Genomic DNA, 23,455 nt, shown 5'->3' with positions numbered 1-23,455 from the left:
CATGTGTTTCTATCATTGTCGCTCTGTCACTTTCTGATGGATGGGACTGCTCTCCAGTCTTTCCCAAAGGGCTTGCTCTTTTTTGGTTGTGAACAGACAGGACTACCTTCAAACACCAGGTGCAAGAAGTGTCAAGAAGAACAGAGGAGAGTAAATGCAGGACCAGAACTTCAGGAGGGTGACTTCATAATTACTGTACCTTCCAACATTACAGCAATCAAATTTCCATAGCAGGCCAAGGAGAGGGAAGTCAGATTGATTCACGTGTTTGAGAGGCGTAGCTTTGCATGGTAGCAGAGCTATCATGGAGATCCATTTCCCAGCATTCTGTTATGAAATTTACTCAGACTGAGATGGGTGGTGATGGTGGAGGACTGCAAGTCACTTTGCATCTGCATGAAAATGGAGTTCAAAACATTCCCTCTAGAGTGGTATCCAATACCAAAATTGGATTTGGGAACTCAGAGTACTGTACATGAATATTTGTGCTGTCAATAAGAGTTATCTATATACAAAGCCCTTTACTTGTCTGCTTTCTCTACCATGCTTCCCTCTTAATTCATTTTCAGTCTTTAATGTACTGTTGTTTAGCTTCCTCTCCCATTAGGCCCTGTAATGTGCTCCGATTGCCTTCAGCTTGACTGCACTTAATAGCCAGCGTAAATAGAACTTAGTGTAGCATGCACTAACATCTCTATCCATTGTCCGGAGATTAAATACATGCCACAAATGGTTTACGCATCATCAGCCTCGAGCCCCGGTTTCATATCTCCCAACCAAAAGAGGATATTAAATTAATTTGCAGGTTGCTTTAGCAAAGCCTAAAGAAAAAAACCCCCGAACCCTGAGGGTCATTATGCATATAGTATCCATCAATCAAAAAAGAGGGGTGGAAAATGATAATAGCAGGTCATTACAGGCGGACAGGTGCACACATATTTAGTTCTATATCTAGTTTGGGCCAAAGCTTAATGGGGTTAACTGGAAAGGAATGCGTACTATGTGTGTACATAAGGAAAAGGCAAAAGGGCAGTGCTGTGGCATGAGAGGTCAGATTGTTCCAGATCTTCACATTTAACCCTTTACTGCTCCTTGACGTTAGCTGTTGCATAACACTGATCTAGAGAGAGAGCAAGCTAAAGAAAAGAGAATATGAAACAGCTATAACAGGAGGTCTAAAAGAACAGCTGGAAGTTCTGTGCCCCCTTTGCTAACCTTTGCTAACTCTGTAGAGAGTTGCCCAATTCAAAGTCCTGGGCCCTGACACCCATGGACTTTAGACTCAGATTCTCAGGCCAGAAGGGACCATTGTGATAATCTAGTCTCAGGACAAAGAAATTACCCAAAATCCTGTTTGAACTAGAGCATATTTTTTAGGAAAATATCCAATCTTGATAAAATATTGCCAGGGATGGAGACTCTACTAGAACCCTTAGTAAAATATTCCATTGGAAACTATCAATCCAGAATGAAACTGTACATCTTTAGCGTTCAGGTTAGCAGTCATCAATGGGATAGTCAGATCAAAGCACAGAGAGATGAAAGGTGCTCTGCACCAAAAGATAGAATGGAGGTCAATGGAAAACAGGTGTGTATTGACTTAAGATGAAGGGATATACTGACCACCTACGTTATGCATTCTTGGCCCTGTGCAGCAGTGATTGGTGAGACGATGGTGAGACTGTGGTCTTGGAGGTGATATAATGAGACTATAAATCAAGTAACTGAACGTAATTTTGAAACAACTCAATGGCACAATTTTGCACCCTCAAGCTAGGCAGAATGTCCATTCACTTCAAAGAGAACTCTAGCTGAGTAAGGAATGCAAGATCAGATCCGAAGGAAGCAGTGCTGTCATGAGAGGAAGGACAGTCTTGGGGGTTTCTGCACCTGGTTGGAAGTCAGGCTACCTCGGGTCTATTTTTGACTTTGCCAGACTCCCTACATGACTGTGCATGTCTCTGTGCCTTCATTTTTATTGTGCCACATGCGGGAAAATATCTATTTGGAGCAAGACTGTCATTCAAATTAATTCCCTATTCCTCTGGAAAGTTATGGAGATCTTGACAAACCATATAGTGCTGAAGAAAACCTACCCCCCTGGTTACCACACTTTTAAGACATGCTTGCGGTCTTGAAAGGTCTCATGGGTCCCTGGGGAAGAGGCATATAGGCCTGCAACACTTTTACAGGGATGGTGTTGTATGTGACGCTCCCTCAATTCCCTTATTTCCCATAGAAGTAGGGGTTTATGCCCAGCAGCATTTCTACAAATGTTTAATTCTGTGGTCTCATGCTCAACTCTCCCCCCGACCCAAGCTTCCAATTCTCCAACCACTTGATTCTCAAAATTTGTCATGGATTACAAGTACTATGGATCCCATAGTAAGAGGCACTGAAACAGATTATGAAAGACTTTTTACTTAAAGCTAGAGTGATTAAGCAAGGAATGTCCTCTAACATTATTCTGCAAATGCCTACAGACAGCTGTAATTTACATAAGGGACAGTGCTGGATTTTGGAAGCCTCATGCAAGGTTAGTTCAATGTGGAATTTTTTAACTGTTCTGTAAACGAGGACTTCAGGCCACAAGACCAACTTTCCCAAATTGTTAATACCCTGTGAATTTTGTGATGAGTGGAAATGCTTCGTCAGTTACCTGGGGGATTCCTTAGAACAGGGGTCTCTGCTATCTCTGCAAGAACTACCTATGCATAAAGTCAGCCGATGGGTAGATAGCTTTTTTGGGTGAGAAGGAGTACAGGTTACTCATGTTACCCACAGATCCCTTTGGTTTGACTCCTGGTGTTTTGCACCCTCCAGGTCAATGTAACGAGACATGAGATGAAAGTAATAAATCTAGATAGGAGAATAATGAGTTCATGTGCTTTACATGGGCTATCAACATAATGTGGCATCTCAGTTAAAGTTTCCACAAACTGGAGTCATGTGCCATGAAATAAGCGATGGAAAAATAGCACCCACATGCTTCTGCTGTTCGGTCCCTGAAAAAGGGATCAGTAGAAAGCAAGATCACCAGGCAAATGTAAATACTGGGCCAAATTCAGAGGTTGTGTAAGCAGGAGAAACTCCATTGATGTTAGTGGGCTTACACCTGGTCTAATGTAGGCTAATTATCTGCTTAGGAAGCTGTATTCAGAGTGGAAACAAAAAGTAATGCGTGTGTATGTGTGGATAGTATATTAAAGTCTGATCGATTATGTTCAGAAACTGGACTATGGTCATATCAAAGGTCTCTTTGTGCCCCCAGACATATTAGAGGTGCCTACAATAATTCAGGGGGAGGGATAGCTCAGTGGTTTGAGCTTTGGCCTGCTAAACCCAGGGTTATGAGTTCAATCCTTGAGGGGGCCACTTAGGGATCTGGGGCAAAATCACTACTTGGTCCTGCTAGTGAAGGCAGGGGGCTGGACTCAATGACCTTTCAAGGTCCCTTCCAGTTCTCGGAGACGGCATATCTCCATTTATTTATTTAATAAAGGAGGAAGCCATTGCAAGGACATTAACTCCATGAAGTCACTTATTGCATTTTCTGTCTTTGAAATTGTTTAGCGCATGCAGTACAGCAATGCTGTTTTTGATGCAACCATTTTGGCCAACCCATACAGAGCACACCTTACAGCCATAGATGTACCCGGGCACTCTGCGACTCCTAAGGCACCTATCCCTGCATAACTGCTGGAATTAGAAGTTTTTGGGTAATTTCCAAATGTAAGAAACTGCAATGTGGGAGAGAGATAATGTAGGAGAGAGAGGGTGACTGGCTGAATTGGTACCATTGCAACATGTGAGCTTACTGTCCACGCCATGAGAAAACTGTCATAGATTGTACTAGTTCAACTGGACCTTACTTGAAAACTTCTTCCTAGATGTTGCAACCAACAGGTACAACCAACACCTTGTAAAATACCTGGGACATCTGTTGTATATGGATGCAAGACATTGCGTGTGTACTGCAAAGCTTAAGGTGTTCCAGTAAATACCTTTTGCAAGATATTTTCACCTTGGTTCTGATCCAATGCCCATTGAAGTCAATTGAAAGACTCTGTTAGATCCAATGGAAAGCTATTGGATTAGTCCCCTTGTACAGTTAGGTTCTAAGGAGGGTGTTAAGCCAGTCTGGCCCAATTCAGGAACTTGTGAAGAATTCTACTAGAAATTTTGGAGAGACAAGGTGGGTGAGGTAATATCTTTTATTGGACCAACTTCTGTTGCTGAGAGAGACAAGCTTTTGAGTTTACATAGATCTCTTCTTCAGGCCTGGGAAAGGTACTCATTGTATCAGCTAAATACAAGGTGGAACAGATTCTTTAGCATAAGTAGTTAACACATACTGCAAGAGACCGTTCAAGGGGAAGTAGAAATCTTGGAAATCCAAAGAACTTTCCTGGGAAATGTTCATTTCTGTTGAATAATTTGTGCCCGATTTTCATTAGCCCTTAGCATGCCAAAGTCAATCAGAGCTCTGGGCGCTCAACAACTTGGGGGTGGGGGTCCAAGTTTGCTTTTAAACATGAAGGGTTGTGCATTTTCAGCCATGCTGCTCACCCTTCTCTCTCTTCCTTCTCACTGCTTCTTTGATTGGATGTGAAATGCAAAATCTCCATTGCTTAAGACAAAAGGCTGGTGGAAGATAAGCTGTTATGGAGCAACATGAAGCCAGTTTACTCTTTGTTGCTTTTATTTTAAACAGATGTTTCATCAAAGTGTTTGTGTTGTGGGGCATAGTTAGGGGAAGGGAGGGAGGCGAGAGGAAATAGTGTGGTGGTACCCTATCTACAAGCAACCCCTCCTGCTGAACGTTGCATGCTCTGGAACAAAAGATGATCCCTCTTCATTATGGCAGTCTGAATGAGTGTTACTCTCCCAGTTCCTTTCCTCACATTATCAGATCAATACAGCCTTAATTGCTGAAGAAAGGGAGTATCGTACACAATCACAGCACAATGGTTTAATCATTCGGATGCTTAAAGTTAATTTCAGGCAGTTAATTTTTCACTGATGCTTTCACTCCACCAGAGCTGGCTTGTCTTCGTGCTACAAACAGGTGGCATGCATGCCCTCAGCTAAAGGTGGTTTATTAATAGCTTTTAACAAGATCATTTGGGCTAATTGAAAACTTGAGAAATGTTAATATCATGCGTAAGTTTCATGAGATTTTTTTAAAGGTATGTTAAAAGCATTTATTGAGTAGTTTCTGGAAGGAAGAACAAAAAAGGTCTCCCCTCTGAGCCATCTTATGAGCTCTCTTTTTGATGACCCCACTAGTTGCTTTCAGGGTTTCTGTGTTCCATTAGCAGGCTATGAAGCAGCATTCTGACACCACAGTAAAGGCATCAAATAGAATCTCCCAGAGGGAGAACTCACTTGTCTATTCTGTACCACCATGTCCCCTTTAATCTAGCAGGCCTTTTGGGTTATACAATGATTCACATAATCTGTTTTGAACCCCCTATCCCCACTATACACAGATTCTATCACTAGCACTAATATTTCACTTCCTCTTCCACATACTTGTCCATACATTGAAAATGTGAAGCCACAAACTTGTTCCTAGAGAAACAGCATGAGTGTTGCATTCCAAGGATCAGTCTTATATTCAGCAGGACATGAAGCAGTTTTGTATGGGGTAGAGATAAGCCTGAACCACAAAATGCAGCTCTGGACCCAAAGTTCTGCAATGTTTGGCAAGTATTCAGATTTGAGGTTTCAATATGGCCCATGATATAGGTAAGGGTCTACCACAGAGTTTGAATATGGGTCTGAATTTCATCCAGTTTCTGAGACACTGTCAGTGCTGTCCTCTTGCAGTGAGACTGGAATGAAAATCGTGCAGTGTGTTCTGCAGCAGATCTGCTGAGAGCGTCTGGCTTGACCAAAAAACTTGAGGTCTCTCTTTACTCAGTGTAGCTAAAATAAAGGGGCAAGGTTTTCAAAAGTCAATAGAGATTTTTTGTTGCTGTAGTGTTTGGGTGTCCAACTTGAGATATTCTGAAGGGGCTTGATTTTCAGAAAGTGCAGAACACCTCTGAATATCAGGCCACTTTAGGTTGTCTCAGCTTGGGTACCCAACAACTGAGAAACCAAAATCACTAGTGACTTCTGAAAATCTGGGCCAAGCTGTTGGATACTGCTGGTCAGCTCCTACCCAAGGGGTTTGAGGAAACCAACCCCTAGAAAACGATGTGTTTATTCCAAAAGGGCCAAGAATTTTGAACGAAAATGAAAGCTTCCTTTGTGTTATCCAAATTCACCTGTTAAAGTTCTGCTGTACAATTCATGTAAAAAATGTTTTCCTTCTGGGTCTCATTCATCTGCTCTAGATGCATCTTTGAGCTGTTTCTCTTTATGTGGCCCTTTGGCTTAATTCTCTTCTAAAAGGGCTTGGGGAGAAGGCATCCTTATGACACAACACTGGGAGCACAGAGAGGAAATGACACTCAAATAGGGGTGGGGCTATGGAAGAAAGGAGGCCAAGAAGAGATAGGAGATAAATAAAAGTGATGGGTAGGGTGATGACGGTGAAACATGTTCATGGAAACAACTAATTTTCCATGTATCCAACATTAGAGCTGTGCAGGAACTGGAATTGCCCTTCCATGGGAAATTCTGAGAGTTTGAAATTTTTTTTTGATGCAAACTGGAATGAAAACAAAGAATTTAGAAAATTCTTGTGAAATAAATGTTTTGAAAAAACCCACCACCTTGTTTCGAGTCAGTCAAAATGTTTTGTTTTGCTTTGGACTTTATTTATTTATTTATTTATTATAAGAGGAAAATAAATTTTGAAACAAAAATTCAGAAAGTTCCCATCTGAAGGTGGCGACCTTATCAAAATGCTTTTTTTCCTTTCGTTTCTTTGAAACCTAAATGTTGTCCAAATTGACACATTCCCACGGCAAGAATTTGGTCCAATATGATCACTTGCTCAGCTAGTAGAATTTGACAAAGAGAGCTAGTGCAGTGCTAATGAAAGGCTTGATGAAGGATGAAAAAGCTTGTCCATGCCCATAAGAAAGTTGTCCCCATGGAAATAAGAAATTGTATTCTGTGGCATGTGACACATATCCCTGATTACACCCAGTGGGGTGGCGTAAGGGCATAGAATGGAGGACAATGTCTCTGAAGACTTAGCTTTATTCTGATCACCTCTGACTTTGCTCTGTATCAGCACTGGATGGGGACTCCCGGGAAGTTTTGGCCAAGTGTAGGTGATGAGCTAAAGCAGACTATAATGTTCACTGAGTAGAGTGATGTTTATTTTGTACCAGCAGCTAGTCACTCCATAGGGAGCTGGCTATTATTGTTTGCCAGCTCTTGTATCCCTGACGCTGTAAAATAACAGCTTCTGTTTCAAACTCTGTGTCTTGGAGATCACTCAGGTAAAGGAGCATCTTTCAAGACGACTTCTCAGAGATGTTAAAAGTCTGTTATAGTCTCTTGCTACTATGATGAGTTTCCGCACAAAACCTAGACAGAAGAAACAATCAAACAGAAGGATACAGACCAAGAGAAAGGACTTGAAGGGAAACACAGTCACTCCTTTTGTTGTGATGCTTTAGGCTAACCATTATTCACAGCCCTTTCCCCATATTGCATCTTTCATGATTTGCTTAAGCGATTTTAAATTGCTTTTGTGATTTTGTTTAAGAGAGACCACAAGAAAAGTGACCCTAAAGTCTGTGAAATGAAACATACACCACAAGGGGCCTGAGAGCTTTAGCTGCCTCGCATAAGGTTATGGGCTTTTATGTGGCACATGGCATGTCCAAGCAGTACAAAGAAGGGTGAGTAAAGGCAACTCTATAGCTCGGTTAGGGCAGAGGAACATTTATACAAATGGCCACACAGAGTGGTTTATGCTAAATCCATATTAGACCAGATTTTGCAAATTTGCCCACACAAATGCAATCAGGAACTTTTCTAGATAACCCATGTCGTGCTCACCACCAGCCATGTTTTTACACTGAAAAAAAAAAAGATTCTTGGACTATTTCAGCAGGTGGGAGGATATATGAAGCATTTTTTTTCACTGAAGCATCCAGTACATAAATTTGTTCATTTAGGTCCTGTTTCAGCAAAACACTTAAGCATGTGCTTTGCTGAATTGGAGCCTTATACACCTCTACCCCGATATAACGCTGCCCTCAGAAGCCAAAAAATCTTACCGTGTTATAGGTGAAACCGTGTTATATCGAACTTGCTTTGATCCACCGGAGTGCGCAGCCCCGCCCCCCTGGAGCGCTGCTTTACCGCGTTGTATCCGAATTCGTGTTATATCGGGTCGCGTTATATCAGGGTAGAGGTGTATTTATATTCACTAGGATAGCAGCATCTCACTTTTTTGATAGTCGCTGAGGGACCACTGTCATACATATTTATTCCCGCATGCTTCAGGACTATTCAAAGAATGCAGAAACCTCAGTGTCAGGTATGTGCTTGGTACAACATTGTAATCTAGCAATTAAAGTGTTAATTGTCTCAGAGTTTATTTCATATGGGACAGTTTAGTATGGGATGCCAGCTATGTTTCCATTGGCTAGAAGTACTCTGGAACAGAAAAAAAAGACAATATATTGTTGCAACTAATGTTCCAGTCTGCAATTTAAAGGCTGCTGAGACAGAAGCGGGTTGGTTTTTAAGTGGATAGTCTGATGTTTAGATCTCTCATCCTTTGAGAGTCTATTTTCTGGACTAATTCTCTCCTACATCCAGTGTCCACTTTGTGGGAAAGGGGGCTTCAGGGATCTGGTTACAGCTCCCTTACTCTGTGGCCCAGTCTGCACCAGCCCCAGTGTGCAGTATGTTAAACTATCATTTGTGGATGGTATGTTAATGATGATTTGTATTATACGAAACTGGGCCTGGGATTGCTTCACAGCATAGTTAGGCGTGTTCAAAGCAAGTCTTCACAGAATCTGTTCCATTCTTATTGCAGCCCTGTTCCTAGAGCTGCCTTAGTTTGTGCAGCAGAGGCAAACCAACCCACGGCGGCCACTGCATGCAGGAGGCACAGACCTTCACCTCTCCTCTCCTGCCCTGAGCATCATGCCAATCCAGGATGAGCTGGCTGGCCTCTGAGTTCAGGTGAAGCATAAGCAGAGGATGCAGGTGAAGCAATTTTTTAAAATATCCGGTTTCCATGCATATCTTCCTACCAAAGAACAAAGACCTACAGAAAATATAGAACTTGGGGGAGGCACTGTCTTTTATTCTATTTCTATAACACTTACCACAATAGGCCCTCCTTCTCTCCGGGGCCTCGGAATGCCTGTGCACTACAATAGTTAAACAACAACATAAACTGAGTTCTCTCGAAAGGGAATATTTACCAAATTTTAACAGGAGGTTTCAGTGGGTCTTTAAGAATGGAATTGATCCTCACTCAGCCCCTGCCTTCCCAGCATCCCTGTTCCTAAGGTGAGTCGTTAAACCTTTGCAGGGAAAAGGGGAAACCAATGTGAGGCTGAGGTATTTGATTCCTACCTGGAGAAATCTGATTTTGAGATTTTTGTCGCTACTGCAGCACAATTTCCTTTGATGCAGCTGTGTAATGAGTTCACATCTGTTAGCACCACATGTTGCTCTGCATTACACAGATGCAAAGTCTCAATTTTTCTAATTAGCAACAACATGAAGTATATCTTCATTTTCTGTTCCCCTTCCCTCTAATAAACGTGATATTAACTAGGTTACTCGTTCACGTTTGTGGTGGTTAAGATCCAAGATTGGGTTCTTGGTATGGTGTCTGTCCACATACAGAAGCATTTGCTTTTAATAGTATGTGGCAGGCCAAGGGCAAAAGGTGGGGACATTTACTTTGTTTAGCAGCAACAGCAGTTATCTGGTATTGTCCAAAGTTAACCTCTTCTGTGGTAACTGTCTTTCAGAGCTCCTCTGTAGTTGTTTGTGTGTGTGCATATATAGAGATATAGATGTATACACACACACATATATTATAACACAGGTGGGTATGTCTTTTTATAAATACACACATATATTTATATTACAGTGTGTGTGTGTGTACATAATCAGATTATGCAGATAGATATGCATACCTATATGAACCATGTCTTTATGTGTGTGTGTGTGTGTGTGTGTGTGTGTGTGTGTACACACACACACACACACACACACACACATAAAGACATGGTTCATATTGGTATGCATATCTATCTGCATAATCTGATTCCTGCTTTGGCAGCACTTTGCACTGCAGCATACCCTCTGCTTTGTGAGTTGGTAGTGAGACTCAGGAGTTCATGCTGCATAGGCTTTGACTGGCTCCTGTGACCCCAGGTAAAGTGAAGCAGTACAGGAGCCAGAGGTGGGATACTGTAATGAAGCAGAGGAAGGAGAAAAGAAAAGGAGAGGGAATTAAGAGTGTCAAAGGGGACAGTCAGGCTTTGAAAGTGACTGTCTCTGTAATGCTCTAGATCAGGGGTTCTCAAACTTCATTGCACTGTGACCCCCTTCTGACAACAAAAATTACTACACGACCCCAGGAGGAGGGACTGAGCCTGGCTGAGCCCTCCTGCCCTGGAGGGAGGGGGCAAAGCCAAAGCCCAAGCCCCACTGCCCTGGGTGGGACCAAAGCCAAAGTCCAACGGCTTCAGTCCCAGGCAGGGGCCTATAACCTGAGCCCCGCGACCCAGCACTGAAGCCCTATGGCTTTGGCTTTGGCCCTGGGTGATGGGGCTTGGGCTTCGACCCTGGGCCCCAGCAAATCTAAGCTTGCGGTGGCGACCCCATTAAAATGGGGTCGTGACCCACTTTGGGCTCCTGACCCATAGTTTGAGAACCGCTGCTTTATATACCAAGAGTTCCACAGTGACAATTCTATTCCAGGCAAGACTGTTTCATCCTTTACAGGCCACAAAAATGAACTTTTATGAGTATCTGTGGGCTTGGGCACATGGGCTGATCACCTGTGCCGTTGGTCACTATTGAGATGATCCAATTACAAGGGGCTAAAAGTTCCACCTAGCCGCAGCCACTTTCCTCTGGCCTTCCCTCATTCATATTCCACCTGAATATGCAGGGGGAATTCCATGGGGATACAACAGCAATTACTTGTGTGATTTAATTGGCATGATCATTTTACTGGCTTGACAGAGATAAATCGCCCTATTGGATACGGCTGCAATTGTGACTGCAAAGCAGAGGGAAAGACTCTCTCCTTCCATCTGAAAGAGGAGATGCCTACCAGTGTATCTTAATAATTAGCTCAGTTATAATTAATTGGACTATTTGAGAGCCAATCTAACAAACAAATGGAAGGCTTGATCGTTTGGTAATTGACAATTTGTTTCCAAAATGGTGTCTTTTTTCTGTCTTACGCAAAATCAAAATTACTAGAGGGACGGCCTTAAGGCTTAGAGGCATATAAAATAAGCAACCACATGGGAGAGCAAGGTGGAAAGAGCATCCCAGATGCTAAATGTCCTTGGGACCTATTTGTCTCAAGCAAAGAAAAAGTTGTTACTTACTTCTGTTCCTATATACTTCCAATTGCTGCTGCCAGCGGGCACTATCTAAGTGTGTAGTTTTGTTACCGATGGAGTGGCAGAGTTTTCAGACATACAGTTTGCAAATTGATGATGTTGTTACTATTGTTTATTTGTATTGAGAAGACCCAATCAGACTCCAAACTGCATTGTGCCTGGCGCTTTACATACACCTAGCAAGGGACCAGAAGAGATTACAATTGAAATGGACAAGGCAGACAAAGGATAGGAGAAAGGAAGTATTAATATCCCTATTTTATAGATGGGGAATTGTGGCTCAAAGAGATTAAGGCTTCACTTTTCAGAAGGGCTCAGGCGTTTAGGCATCTATCTCCCATGGGAACTACCAACACACACCATGGGAGTTAGGTACCTTGTGGGATTTTCAAAAGTGCATAGGCACCTATCTGCTTCTTAAGCATCTAAATACCTTTAAAAATTTGCCCCAACATGACTAATCTGTATGGCATGAAAACAATAACTGAAAACAATATTAAACCATTGATAAAAGCTAAGTGCCATGTTATCGGCATTTGGAAAGAGCAATTTAAATCTGCTTTTCCCATGAAATTCTCACATGGGGCAGCTTTCATGAACAGGGCCTTATTTGTAAAAAATGTCTAGGATCATTTCTGGAGTCTATATTAGTGGTAAGGCCCTGATTCAATAAATCAAATAAATACATATTTAAGTCCTTTCATATTCAGGAGAACAGCACTCAAGCATATGCTTAGCTTTAGACATCTGCGTTAATCTCATTGACTTCAAAGCTCAAAGTTAAGCACATATGTTATCTGAATAAGGATGTGTGCCTGAATTGTGGAGTGAGTATAGGGTGAGCAGATATCCCGATTTTATAGGGACAGTCCTGATTTTGGGGTCTTTTTTTTAATATAGGCTCCTATTACCTCCCACCCCCGTCCCAATTTTTCACATTTGCTGTCTGGTCACCCTAAGAGAGTAGCAGGTACAAAAATGCATGTCAATAATAAGAATAAATAATTATGAATTGGGAGAGTCTGCAGAAGGTACCAACATTGTTGAAGGTTCCTAGCTTTGGCCTTTGGTGCTGTATTTGCATTGGTGAATGAGCAGCTCATGGAAGATCATTTCTGGACAAATTTCTGTATTTCAATAATTCTCTCCTATAGTGACAGAATCACCATTGTATCCAAAGATGCTGAAAATGGCTCTGTCAAGAGGCAATGTTTTCCCTCCCTAGTTTAAATGAGATATGAATAATTGATTCACCTCCTGAATAATTAATAGGATATTCAATAATGAAAGTAATTGTTGGCTCATCCCCCCATTGATAATCAAGCTAAACTTCTCCTTCAATATGTGGGGCATGTGTATATGTAAAGCAATGAGACAGTTTATTGGCCAATAATATGGCTAATGTGCACTTGCCGAGGTCACCTTGTCCAAATATCTCACTGAATCACAGGGACTCTGCAATGGGTTCTCTTTTTAACATCCCTGCTGCGTGCGGCAAGATTTTGACCATTGCAATAGCTTGCATCAGAAAGGGGGCTGCTTTTACAGTTTGCTTCCAATTAATGCTTGTCAGAGGGATATTTTCTGTTGTGTGCAAATTAGAGAGAGCAAAATGATCTCTGAATTGATGGGTATTAGAGCTGAGCTCCCAGAGATGACACTGCTCCAGCTCTCTGCTTCTAGCTCTAGCCTTTTTTTAAAAATACACTTCAATGCTACATTTTCAATTGGCTTATTTGTTTTTAGAACTTCTTATACAGAAAGGCTGGCCAAAGCTAGGAACCTGAAACAGCATCTCTGTGGTGCACTTGGGTGCAGCGTCTAGCTAAAAAAGGCTTAATGCAAATTAATGAGTGCAGCTGGAAGGTGTGGGCATTATAGGGAAAGGATGGTTAAGATATAGTGGAATTGGGGCTAGTTTAGGAGGGATCTATCTTAAGTATTTCTGTGATCCTCACTACCGCAGTATGTGAGCATCTCACAGTCTTTAATGTCATCCTCACAATGACCCTGTGAGGTAAGGCAGTGCTATAATCCCCATTGTACACAGGGGAAACTGAGGCATAGAGAGGCTAAGTGACTCACTCACAGTCACACAGGAAGCCTGTGGCAGAGCAGAGAATGGATCCCTGGCTCCCTAACCTGAGGTTAGTACCCTAAGGATTGGACCATCATTCCTCTTCTAGGAGAAGGACGGGATGCTGAAAAGGTAGTCTTGATGAAAAGCAAAGACCTCAACAGATTTAAATAATTAACCTCCAAATCTGGGGGGATTTATCCAAATTGAGCCAAAACTCTGAATTTTTTGAAGTTCACTCATATAAGCCAGAACACAAGAAAACTCCGAATTAAGCTGTATGTACATGGTGTCTGGATACCAATCAAGATTAGGATGAAAGACATAAACTACCCAAGTTTTGCTCTCAGGGTTATTTACAATGAACATCAGGATAAAGGGAAGCTGGAGACCTGTACTGGATGTTAAAAGAGCAGCCACACCTAACTGGCAGTAGTTATTAGCACCATTGTTGGCCAGTAGAGCAAAAAGACGTAGGCCATGTCTACACTACAAAATTATATTGACCTAACTTACACTGACATACAGCCACCACAGTTATTAAATCGCTTGCTTGTGAATGCTTGGCTCCTTGGGTTGGTGGTGCACGTCCTCACCAGGAGTCCTAGTATCGTCAGTGTGGGGCACTGTGGGATGGCTCCTGAAGACCAGGAGCAGTTGATGTAAGCAACACAGTGTCTACACTGACACTGCATCGATCTGATTACATTGACCGTTACTCTACACCCCTTGGAGAGGTGGTGTTACTAAATCAGCGAAGAGAGGCACTTATGCCATCGGGAGCCAAATTTAAGTGAAGACATTTCCACAATTAGGCCAATGCAAGGCAGCTTACGTCAACCTAACTGGGTAATGTAGTTAATGTAGCCTTACACACTCACCCTTAGATGTTGAAACACATTGACTTGTGGGAGATTGAGGGGGACCAGCGCAGTTGTTTCTCCTCATATATCTACAGAGCTGTCAATCTGGGAGCTTCCTGAGCATCAAATTCTTTCACCTATGGCTTGATCATGCCATTTAGGAACTGCCTGTGTTGGGAACAGTGCAGAGCCATGCAGCCCCAGGGGAAGCACTGCATCTTATCCGTGTACAGAGGTTGCACATCCATGACTACACACCTTTGTAGGGTCAGCTGACTATCCCACAAGTAGAGAGCCAGCTCTGTCAAGTCCTACGTATGGGGTGGTACCATAGATCTCAAAATTCTTCCCTGATGACTGGATTCTGCCTGGTTTTTCTGCTTCTCCCTTGAGTGGGAGTTTTCTATGAGCTATGTTTGTGAAAGTTCATAGCCTGTAGAGGAAGCAACACATGGATAAAAATAGGCTGGCAAAGCTTTCTATTGCAAAGTCTTTGGTTTTGTCGTGAAGGAGCAGATACCTGAGTTAATGCTCATCTCCAATGGTAAGGAGTTCCACAGGCCAGGGACTGACACCAAAAATGCCCTTCCCCTGGCTCCCAAGAGGTTCACCAGGGTCAAAACTTCACTTTGGATCAAAATATTCTCAGGGGGATATTCAGAATGAGATGGTTCCTGAGGCAGACAGGTCCTCACCTGGTGATAGCTTTGTGGATGAGGACTAACAGCTAGAGGTGGATGAAGGAGAACAAAACAGAGGGCAACAGCGTGATGCATTCTGCCTTTGGCTTCAAACCTGAAGGTACTGAGTGGCGCTCAAGACCCATATAAATCAGTGGGAGCTGTGTGCGCTTGTACTCAGGGCCGACGAGAGGAAAAATAGGGACAATTATACTGGGGCCCCAAATTCAAGGGTTCCCCAAAATGTCTGTCAATGTGGTGAAATGGGAAGGGATGGTGCCCCAGCGAACAGGATGTACCAGGGTCCCAGATTTCTCACAATGGGCCTACTGGTACCTCACAGGAGTGCTCAGCACCTAACACGACCCTTAGAGCATTTCTGCTGTTTTAACAGCATAAGTGGGTGTCAGCATTTACAGTGAGGTGGGGTTGCATCTGTTGACATTGTATATTGGTGTGTAAACTATTTAAAACAAAACCTGAAGCAGCTGTGTATTCCTGTTCCAAATCACACTGCAATCTGGGAAGTCCTCCACAGTGAAAACAGCTTGAGTTCATGTTCACAAGTTTAATTTCTTGATGAGGTTCTCATTTGAAAAAGTGATAGTGCAGACAGCACCTGGAGCGATTAGTGTGCAGCCAGTTTACTTCTGTGGTGGATTTATCTTCACATCAGTAATCTGAGCAGGGTCAATGATCGTATCCTTGTTTATATTATTTGGTACTGTTTAATTGCAGGTTAATTGCAATAGGTGCTGAGGTAGGTCACAGCGGAAGGAGGAATTTCAAGAGTTTCTCTTGAATTTTTTTTATTTCTGCAAAGATTTCCTTTTTCCGGGGTGGGGATGGGGGACAGAAAGCCAGGAAACCATCAACTGCTTTAAAAAAATCCAACTTTATATAAAACTCTCTCATTAGCATCACTATTGGGAATGGGTTGGGTTATTGTATCCAGGGCACTTTTGCCCATAAAACCACACAAAATCTGGCCCATAGGCTGTCTGTATTCAGTCTGAGTGGCAGGTTTGCCAGCCTGGGTCAGGGTGGACTGGTGGAGCTTGTGGTTGGTGGTAGGGATAGGTTTGGGCAGAACCTACACTATCTGTATTATAACCTGGCTCTAGCCAGAGCTATCATTTCCTCTCTATCGGGTGAAATTCACCCGGTCCAGATGCCAGTACAAGGCTTATGTCCTATTTAACTCCCCCTCAAGCCCTAAGCTGGGGACATACGTGGTGCCCAGGCTGTGTGTTGGCTCTCTGCATAGGGTGAATTTCCCCCTGCCATGGGCACAAATTCACAACCCTCCCACCTATCATTTATTTATTTTAAAATTTTCCCCTTCCCCAGCCTCCTCAACAGGTATAGGTGGGGCTGGGGTGCTACGAACAAGTTGGCCAAATTGGATGTATAATGTACAGTATCTGCTCCCCCACTCCCACCTGTCATATTCCTTGAGAGATGACAGCTCCACAGGGAAATTCATCCTCAACGTACTGATTTGGTGTTACAAACAGCAGCACCTTCCTCCCCTCCCAACCATCCGCTCCCCAGGCTAATTAAGGGGTTTGCGATGAGTTCCTGAGATCAAAGCTCTGTTAGTGATTTAATTGATGTACAGCTGTGGAAAAGTGTAGTGAGTGAAGCAGGAAGTGGGGGCAGGGGGCTAAGGGGTGGATGCATTTCAACCCCGTAGGAAGAAATACTGCAGAAAGCCACCGGCCTCGGAGAAGCGATCTCTCGGTTATTTATGCACACACATAAACGGTTTCATGCATCCCACTGAAATCTCTGCTATTTGTCAATGAGATTTTTTCCCCCTCTCTTGCTCTGCCTTAGCTAACATTTACAGTAAATCTGTTGCACTGACCATTAAATCTGAAGCTGCCCTGAGCGATAGTTTCAATGGGTGTGTTGACAGCCAGAGTGTTAATAATGATGCAAACACTAACCTGTTTATTGATTTGCTTTTTGTACCCTTCATCCTAACTCACTCCTCCTCACTCTCTGAGGAGAAATCTTAGAATTAGTAATCAGGTGACAGCTCAGAGCCCCCTTCTGTTCCCAGCAGTGTCATCCAAACCAAACTCCCGGAGATAAATTACAGGTGCCTTATTCTGCCTCTGCCAGCCATTCAATATACTGTGACTCAAAGCAAGATGTAGTATTTGTCACTGGTGCCAGCAGACAGAAAAAACAACAACAAAAAAACATTAACACAGACATGAAAAGCTTTTAACTTTGACAAGGGAAGCATAGGAAAGTTTTAAATTTAGCCCTTATGGTGAAGGACACTGCCTATCCATTAAGGCAGCTTGTCAAAGGATTGGAGAGGTGGGAAGGGAGCAGGGGCTCAGGATGTTTGGAAGCCCTATATGATCACGGCGCTTTCTCCTCCTCTTTTCACCACCTGAATGCCTGCCTACAACAACTCTGCTTGGGAGTGCAAAGCTGGCAAAAGGTTTGTCAGTATTCGGTGAACAAACTGATCGATTCATGAATCCAGATTTCCTGAAGCAGAGATGGAGCTTGCGACTAGTGAAGAAGAAACAAACAATAGCTTTGCTATCCACCCTCTGGGCCCAGAGCTTTTGTAATTGCCAATTCAAACACCACATAAACAGGCAAATGTTTCTGACTTTGGCCCTGTTCACGTGAGCCAAAGAGCAAAGAGCTAAAATGACTTTTGATGTTTTAAAATATTTATGAAAAGGAGTTGTAGCTGAGTCACCTCACAACAGCACCGTCGGGCTGGAGGGGAACTTGTAGGTACGGCTGTGGGTCCACTGGTAAATCCAGGGGGCTGATGAAATGACTGTTTTCTCAAATGTGAGCTAGTGTTGGGCTTATCTTCACTTTCATATCTTACTGTGTTAGAATGTGACTGACAAGCTGAATTAGCTAACATGATGCTGAGGGTGACTTTGTGGTCAGTGTAGACAAGGACCAATCATGTTCAACTTCATGTCAGCTGGTCATGCTTAAACCCACAATACCATTTTATTGTGAAGACAAGGCCTTAGTAGGAGAATAGACAACCAACAGATAGATATGTAACATCCATTAAATTTCAATGGGAGTTACACTTATATATAAGTGTGTATGTGTCTTTATGGCGAGGTCTTCGCTGCAAAAAAAGGTGTGTTTTTTTACGTTGAGATAACTAACGATGTAAAGAACATAAGAACAGCCATAATAGGGCAGACCAATGGTCCATCTAGCCCAGTATCCTGTCATCCAACAATTGCCAATGCCAGGTACTTCAGAGGGAATGAACAGAACAGGTAATCATTGAGTGATTCATCCCCTGTCACCCATTCCCAGCTTCTGGCAAACAGAGGCTAGAGACACTCAGAGCATGGGGTTGCATCCCTGACTATCTTGGCTAATAGGCATTGATGGACCTATCCTCCATGAACTTATCCAGTTCTTTTTAGAATCCTGTTATTGCTTTGCCCTTCATAACATCCCTTGGCAACAAGTTCCACAGGTTGTCTTGTTCCTACTTGAAACAAGGCACAGCTAGTTTTTACCTCAAAGTAGCTAGTCAAGGTAAATACCAGGACTAGGGTTTAGTATTGACTTTGACTGGCTACCTCAAGTTAAAAATGACCCGTCTCCCCACTAGGAAATCATTCAGTATAAAAAACACACTTTTTTTTTTTTTGCAATGAAGCCAAAGCCTATAATGTCTTTCACCTGGATATCTCAATGTCTTGGGAAACAGACCTTTTATTTTATTACCCATCAACCACATATTCTGAACTGTTTGGGAAACCTATATATTTAGGCAATCACCATAAATTTCAGGTGAGGAGTTGGGGAATTGTCATTTCTGTATGTTCTTGGTCAAACCTTAACAAAAGGTTTATTATCCATAACACTCTTCTGGATAAGAGTCAGCCAGACTGCTAGACTTCATCAGAACAAAACCATTCTACCTGAAACTTCTCATGTGTGGCTTTCTGCTAGAGGAGAAGTGGGGAGGTCAGGAGAGGGGAGGAGGAGAAGAGACTCTGGGGGGAAGATTTGAGTTTAATTGGACAAAGCATCCAAAATATATGACAATTTGAAAAAAAATAGAGGTTTCACTTTTGTATAAAAATTTTCTAACCATTTGGGGGGAAGTTTATGGGTTGGTCTACAATCTCCAAACTGGCTTTATTCGGCCAGCCTTAGTCGGACTTGCTGCATTAGAATATTTGTGGGAAATTTGCCTGGTAAATTTTAGATATTTTTCACCCCACAGGCCAACGCAAGGTCTATATATGCAGCACTTTAACGCTGTTTTGAGGCCATACGTGGGAATTAAATGATACATAGGCTTCATGCCTGATCTCTGTATAGAGAAGAATTTTGACATATGACTTTTACGACCACGAATAAACTCTGTCAAGAACTTGGCAGAGTTTAGAAACTCTGTAAGGTCTCTGATATCTGCCTCAGGAGTCCTTGCCTCATGGGCTTTCTCTGGTCTAAGCTTCACTCACTTGCCAGCCTTGTTAGCTCTTTCTACTCCTGCTAAATTCATAAGCTCTGAAGAGGCAGAGAAAACCCAGGCAGTCAAGGAGTCTACAGAGCTTATTAATTATGCTGCCAAGTCAAATCATGAGAGTCAGAGCAACTGACCCAGAAGAAACTCAAATCTTTCTATACTCTCTACACAGTTTTGAAAAAAGCACAAGCCCAACATTATGATAATTTTATGCTAACCACCAATGTGGGTCAGAGATATATATGTTTATAGATATTTGCTGCTTTAGAAAAAAAATAATATTAACAATAAAGACAAATGGTAGGTTCCCCCATTTCCACAGTCGGAAACAGATCAGATTTATCAGAGGTTCTCTATATCCATATTTCTTACTGACTTCGGTGGGAGCAGGTACTCAGCACTTTTGGAAATCAAGCCAACCTGAATGCATGTAATCCATTATTCAATGACTCCATTGAAGTCAATGGGAGTTCTGCCACTGACTTCAATGGAGCCAGGACTTTACCCCACATCCTCATCACTATTTAGTTATTTTTTAGAGTAATTTCTAGTATGACTTTTTTCTTGCTATTGTTCATCAAAAGACCCTTAGAAGACAAACTCCAAGCTGCTTACCTACCAAGGTTTGTTTCCTCTATCACACAGGTTTATTATTGTAGGGTTGCTCATGTTCATGAGGATTAGGCTGCTGTGAAGGATTGTGTGTCATTTCCAATTTTAATTAAACTTTGTGATGAGCCTGAACCACAACATTTGGATTCAGAATGCGAAGCAGGTTTGATGATGGGGTTGGGTGAGGATGGGGCTGGGGTTATTGGCTGGAGCCCATTTTTCATTTTAACAGTTACTTTGTGAGCTATAATTCATATAAGGGACTATGTGAATTTAGCAAAAAAGAGAAAAGCAAACCGTGTACATCAGGATTTGGGCTAAGCAGTGCAGAAAACAAGCAGGTGCGTGCAGAATCTCTAGTAGCAGAAAAGGAAAAGCACAGGTACTGCTTTTTAAAAATGAACTGGCTGGAGAAAGTTCTGGCACATAGCTGCACACTGAAGAAAGTGAAGAAAAAAATTAAAAATTAGAGAGACAATTTCACCTTTAAAATCACGCAGTTCCTGCACCTGTTTCCTTTGATGGTATTTCACCCATTCCCGCTTTACATATGTTTCCCCACAATCCCACCCCTCCTTTATTTACGGGGGCTCAGTGTGCCTCTTGTTTACAATGCTGTCATCATGATTTATTACCAAAGAAAAGCATTGCACCCTGGTTACGATCCAATGCATTATTTCCACTGAGACTCTTACCCCTGTATGGCTAGGTAGAGACTGCCTGCTATAGAAGCTGATGAAGAATTGGTGGGGAGAAGGTGAACCTAAGTTAAAAAGGAAATGTGGAATAATTGTAAATTAGGACACTGAGATGAGAAGAAAAAAATATAGCTAATCTCAGAAGTTCCTTTCCCTCAGCAGACTGGGGGGAAAAAAGAGCCATCAATCACAAATAACCAAATAAGATTCATCTGCTGATACAAAGCAGCTTTGTGAAAATGGCCCACTCTAAGTCCAGGAGTACTGGAGACACGAGAATTTTAAAGGCACAGTGTCAGGTACCATCTCATGCTAGAAGCTGAAAAATATTTTTTCTTTTCTTACCATTTTATCCTTTCTTATTTGGCAGACATTGATTTCTTTACTCAGCTTTGTAAATTCTTGAATTTTGCATAGTGTTATTATTAATACCAAGTCATTATACAGCACTTTTAATCTATAGAGCTAAAGTACTTTCTAAAGGAAGGTCCGGATCATTAGCTGCATTTTATAGATGGACAAACTGAAGTACAGAGAAGTGACGTGTCCAAGGTTACACAGCAGGGCAAGGGCAGAGGTAGGACTAGAATCCAGCTCTCCTGAGTTCCAGACCACAGCTGCATCCACTGTGCTTCATTACCCCCCCCAGAAAACCTAAGCTTGTGCTAAGGAGACTGAAGTTCACCACCTCCTAGCTAGGGACAGAGCTACTAGATTACAGTTCTGTCTCTCAGTAGTTGCCACCTCCCGGCTGCACTGCCTACGGAGGAGAACCCAAAAAGTTTTGCTTCCTATCCAATGTTCTTTTGCATCAAAACCCTTGATTACCAAATGGGGCTGAAAACCTCCTGAAAACCTAAGGGATTCCCAATGTTCTCATTCTGATTTACATTGTTGGTGTACAAGTAGTCCCTAAAAAAAGTGTGGGATTGACGGCCCTAGAAATAGGATTCTCCAGTGCATTCCCCAGGACAACGACTATATAGCATAGGCTGCAGTTGCGCAAGATTCCTTACACACCATTGTTGATATGCCCATTCCCTGACCTACAGCCATCTCAGGCCTGCTCTCAACCATGCTGACTGGTATGGCCTTGAAAAAGAAGGTTTGCCTGGGACCACGGGAGTGTATTGGTACTCTGGCTACTCCTCCAACATGTCCCCTATGCTGGGGAATCCCAGGCTAGTGGGTTCCATCAGCTTTGTGCCACTTCAGTACAGCAAATGTGCCAGAGCAGAGCTGAAGAGTGGCCCTGAGACTGAGGCTACGTCTAACTATGGGGGAGATTGATTTCAGATACGCAAATTCAGCTACGGGAATAGAGTAGCTGAATTTGACGTATCTGATCCGACTTACCCCGCTGTGAGGACGGCGGCAAATCGACCGCCGCGGCTCCCCCGTCGACAGCGCTTACTCCTACCTGGGCTGATGGAGTACATGCGTCGATTCAGGGACTGATTATTGCGTCCCGATGAGACATATCGATCCCCGAGAGATCGATTTCTACCCGCCGATCCGGGCAGGTAGTGAAGACAAGCCCTTAGGTTCCGCAACCACTGGGAGCAGAGGGAGGGAAACAATCAAATGGCTTTTCAGGAGAGCTCCAGATGCTCTTGGTTTGGTCTTAGTCCTTACTAACCAAAACGGGATTTCAGATATGAAACTTTAGAGCCCCTTATCCAATCAAAACCTGTCATCCCTACCAGGCCCTGGAAATATCTAGCCCATTCCCCCACTCCCCGCTCAAAACTTAATGTCCTCCCCCATCAAATTGACTCATTGATTTTCCCGGTACATCCCCACCAACGAGCTTCTAGCTCAGAACTCGGCCATAGTAGGCAAAGTTAATCTTCCCCTGTGGGGAGTGCGGTGCTGTAACTGGGCTTTAAAACCAGAAATTTAATAACTTACGTATAAATTGTCCGGGAGAGAAAACATCATGTTTTTGGTGTTTGTAGCTGTTTCAGCATTTTTCTGTACAAGATGAAAAACGTTTGCATTGAGCAAATCACAGATTTATGGTCAATAAAGTGAAGCTTAACAGTTTATAGGGGCTATACATTCTTTTTTTAAAAACTGATATTAAAAACTATTTTTTCCTTTTGTCTGTGTAAGAAAGCCTGTCCCAGGCCAGTCACTGTTTCAGCATTGTAAAGCAGCTAGCGGAGAATTAGGAACAAGTACTGGTCAGTTTGTTGTCTTTGCCTTCAGTATTCCCCATTGCAAGACTACTGTCACTCCCCCTCCTCCCCGCCCCCAACACACACACACACACACCTATATGAGCTTTGTGGAGTCATATAGTATCAAACCCACAGGTTCACATTCAGAGCTAGGTCTGAGCCACAAAGTTTGGATCTGGACTTCCCAAAGTCTGGAAGTGTTTTGAAGCAGGGGGTGTGGTTCAGGAGTGGCAGGCTCACTACAAAAGCAACTTTCCCTCTCTTGGTTTTGACACCTCCTCATCAATTATTGGGAGTGGATCACATCCACCCTGATTGAATT

This window comes from Chrysemys picta, chromosome 13, assembly GCF_011386835.1.
Source record: "Chrysemys picta bellii isolate R12L10 chromosome 13, ASM1138683v2, whole genome shotgun sequence".
In the NCBI taxonomy this organism is placed as follows: domain Eukaryota; kingdom Metazoa; phylum Chordata; order Testudines; family Emydidae; genus Chrysemys; species Chrysemys picta.
Note: the sequence above shows the minus strand (reverse complement) of the source record.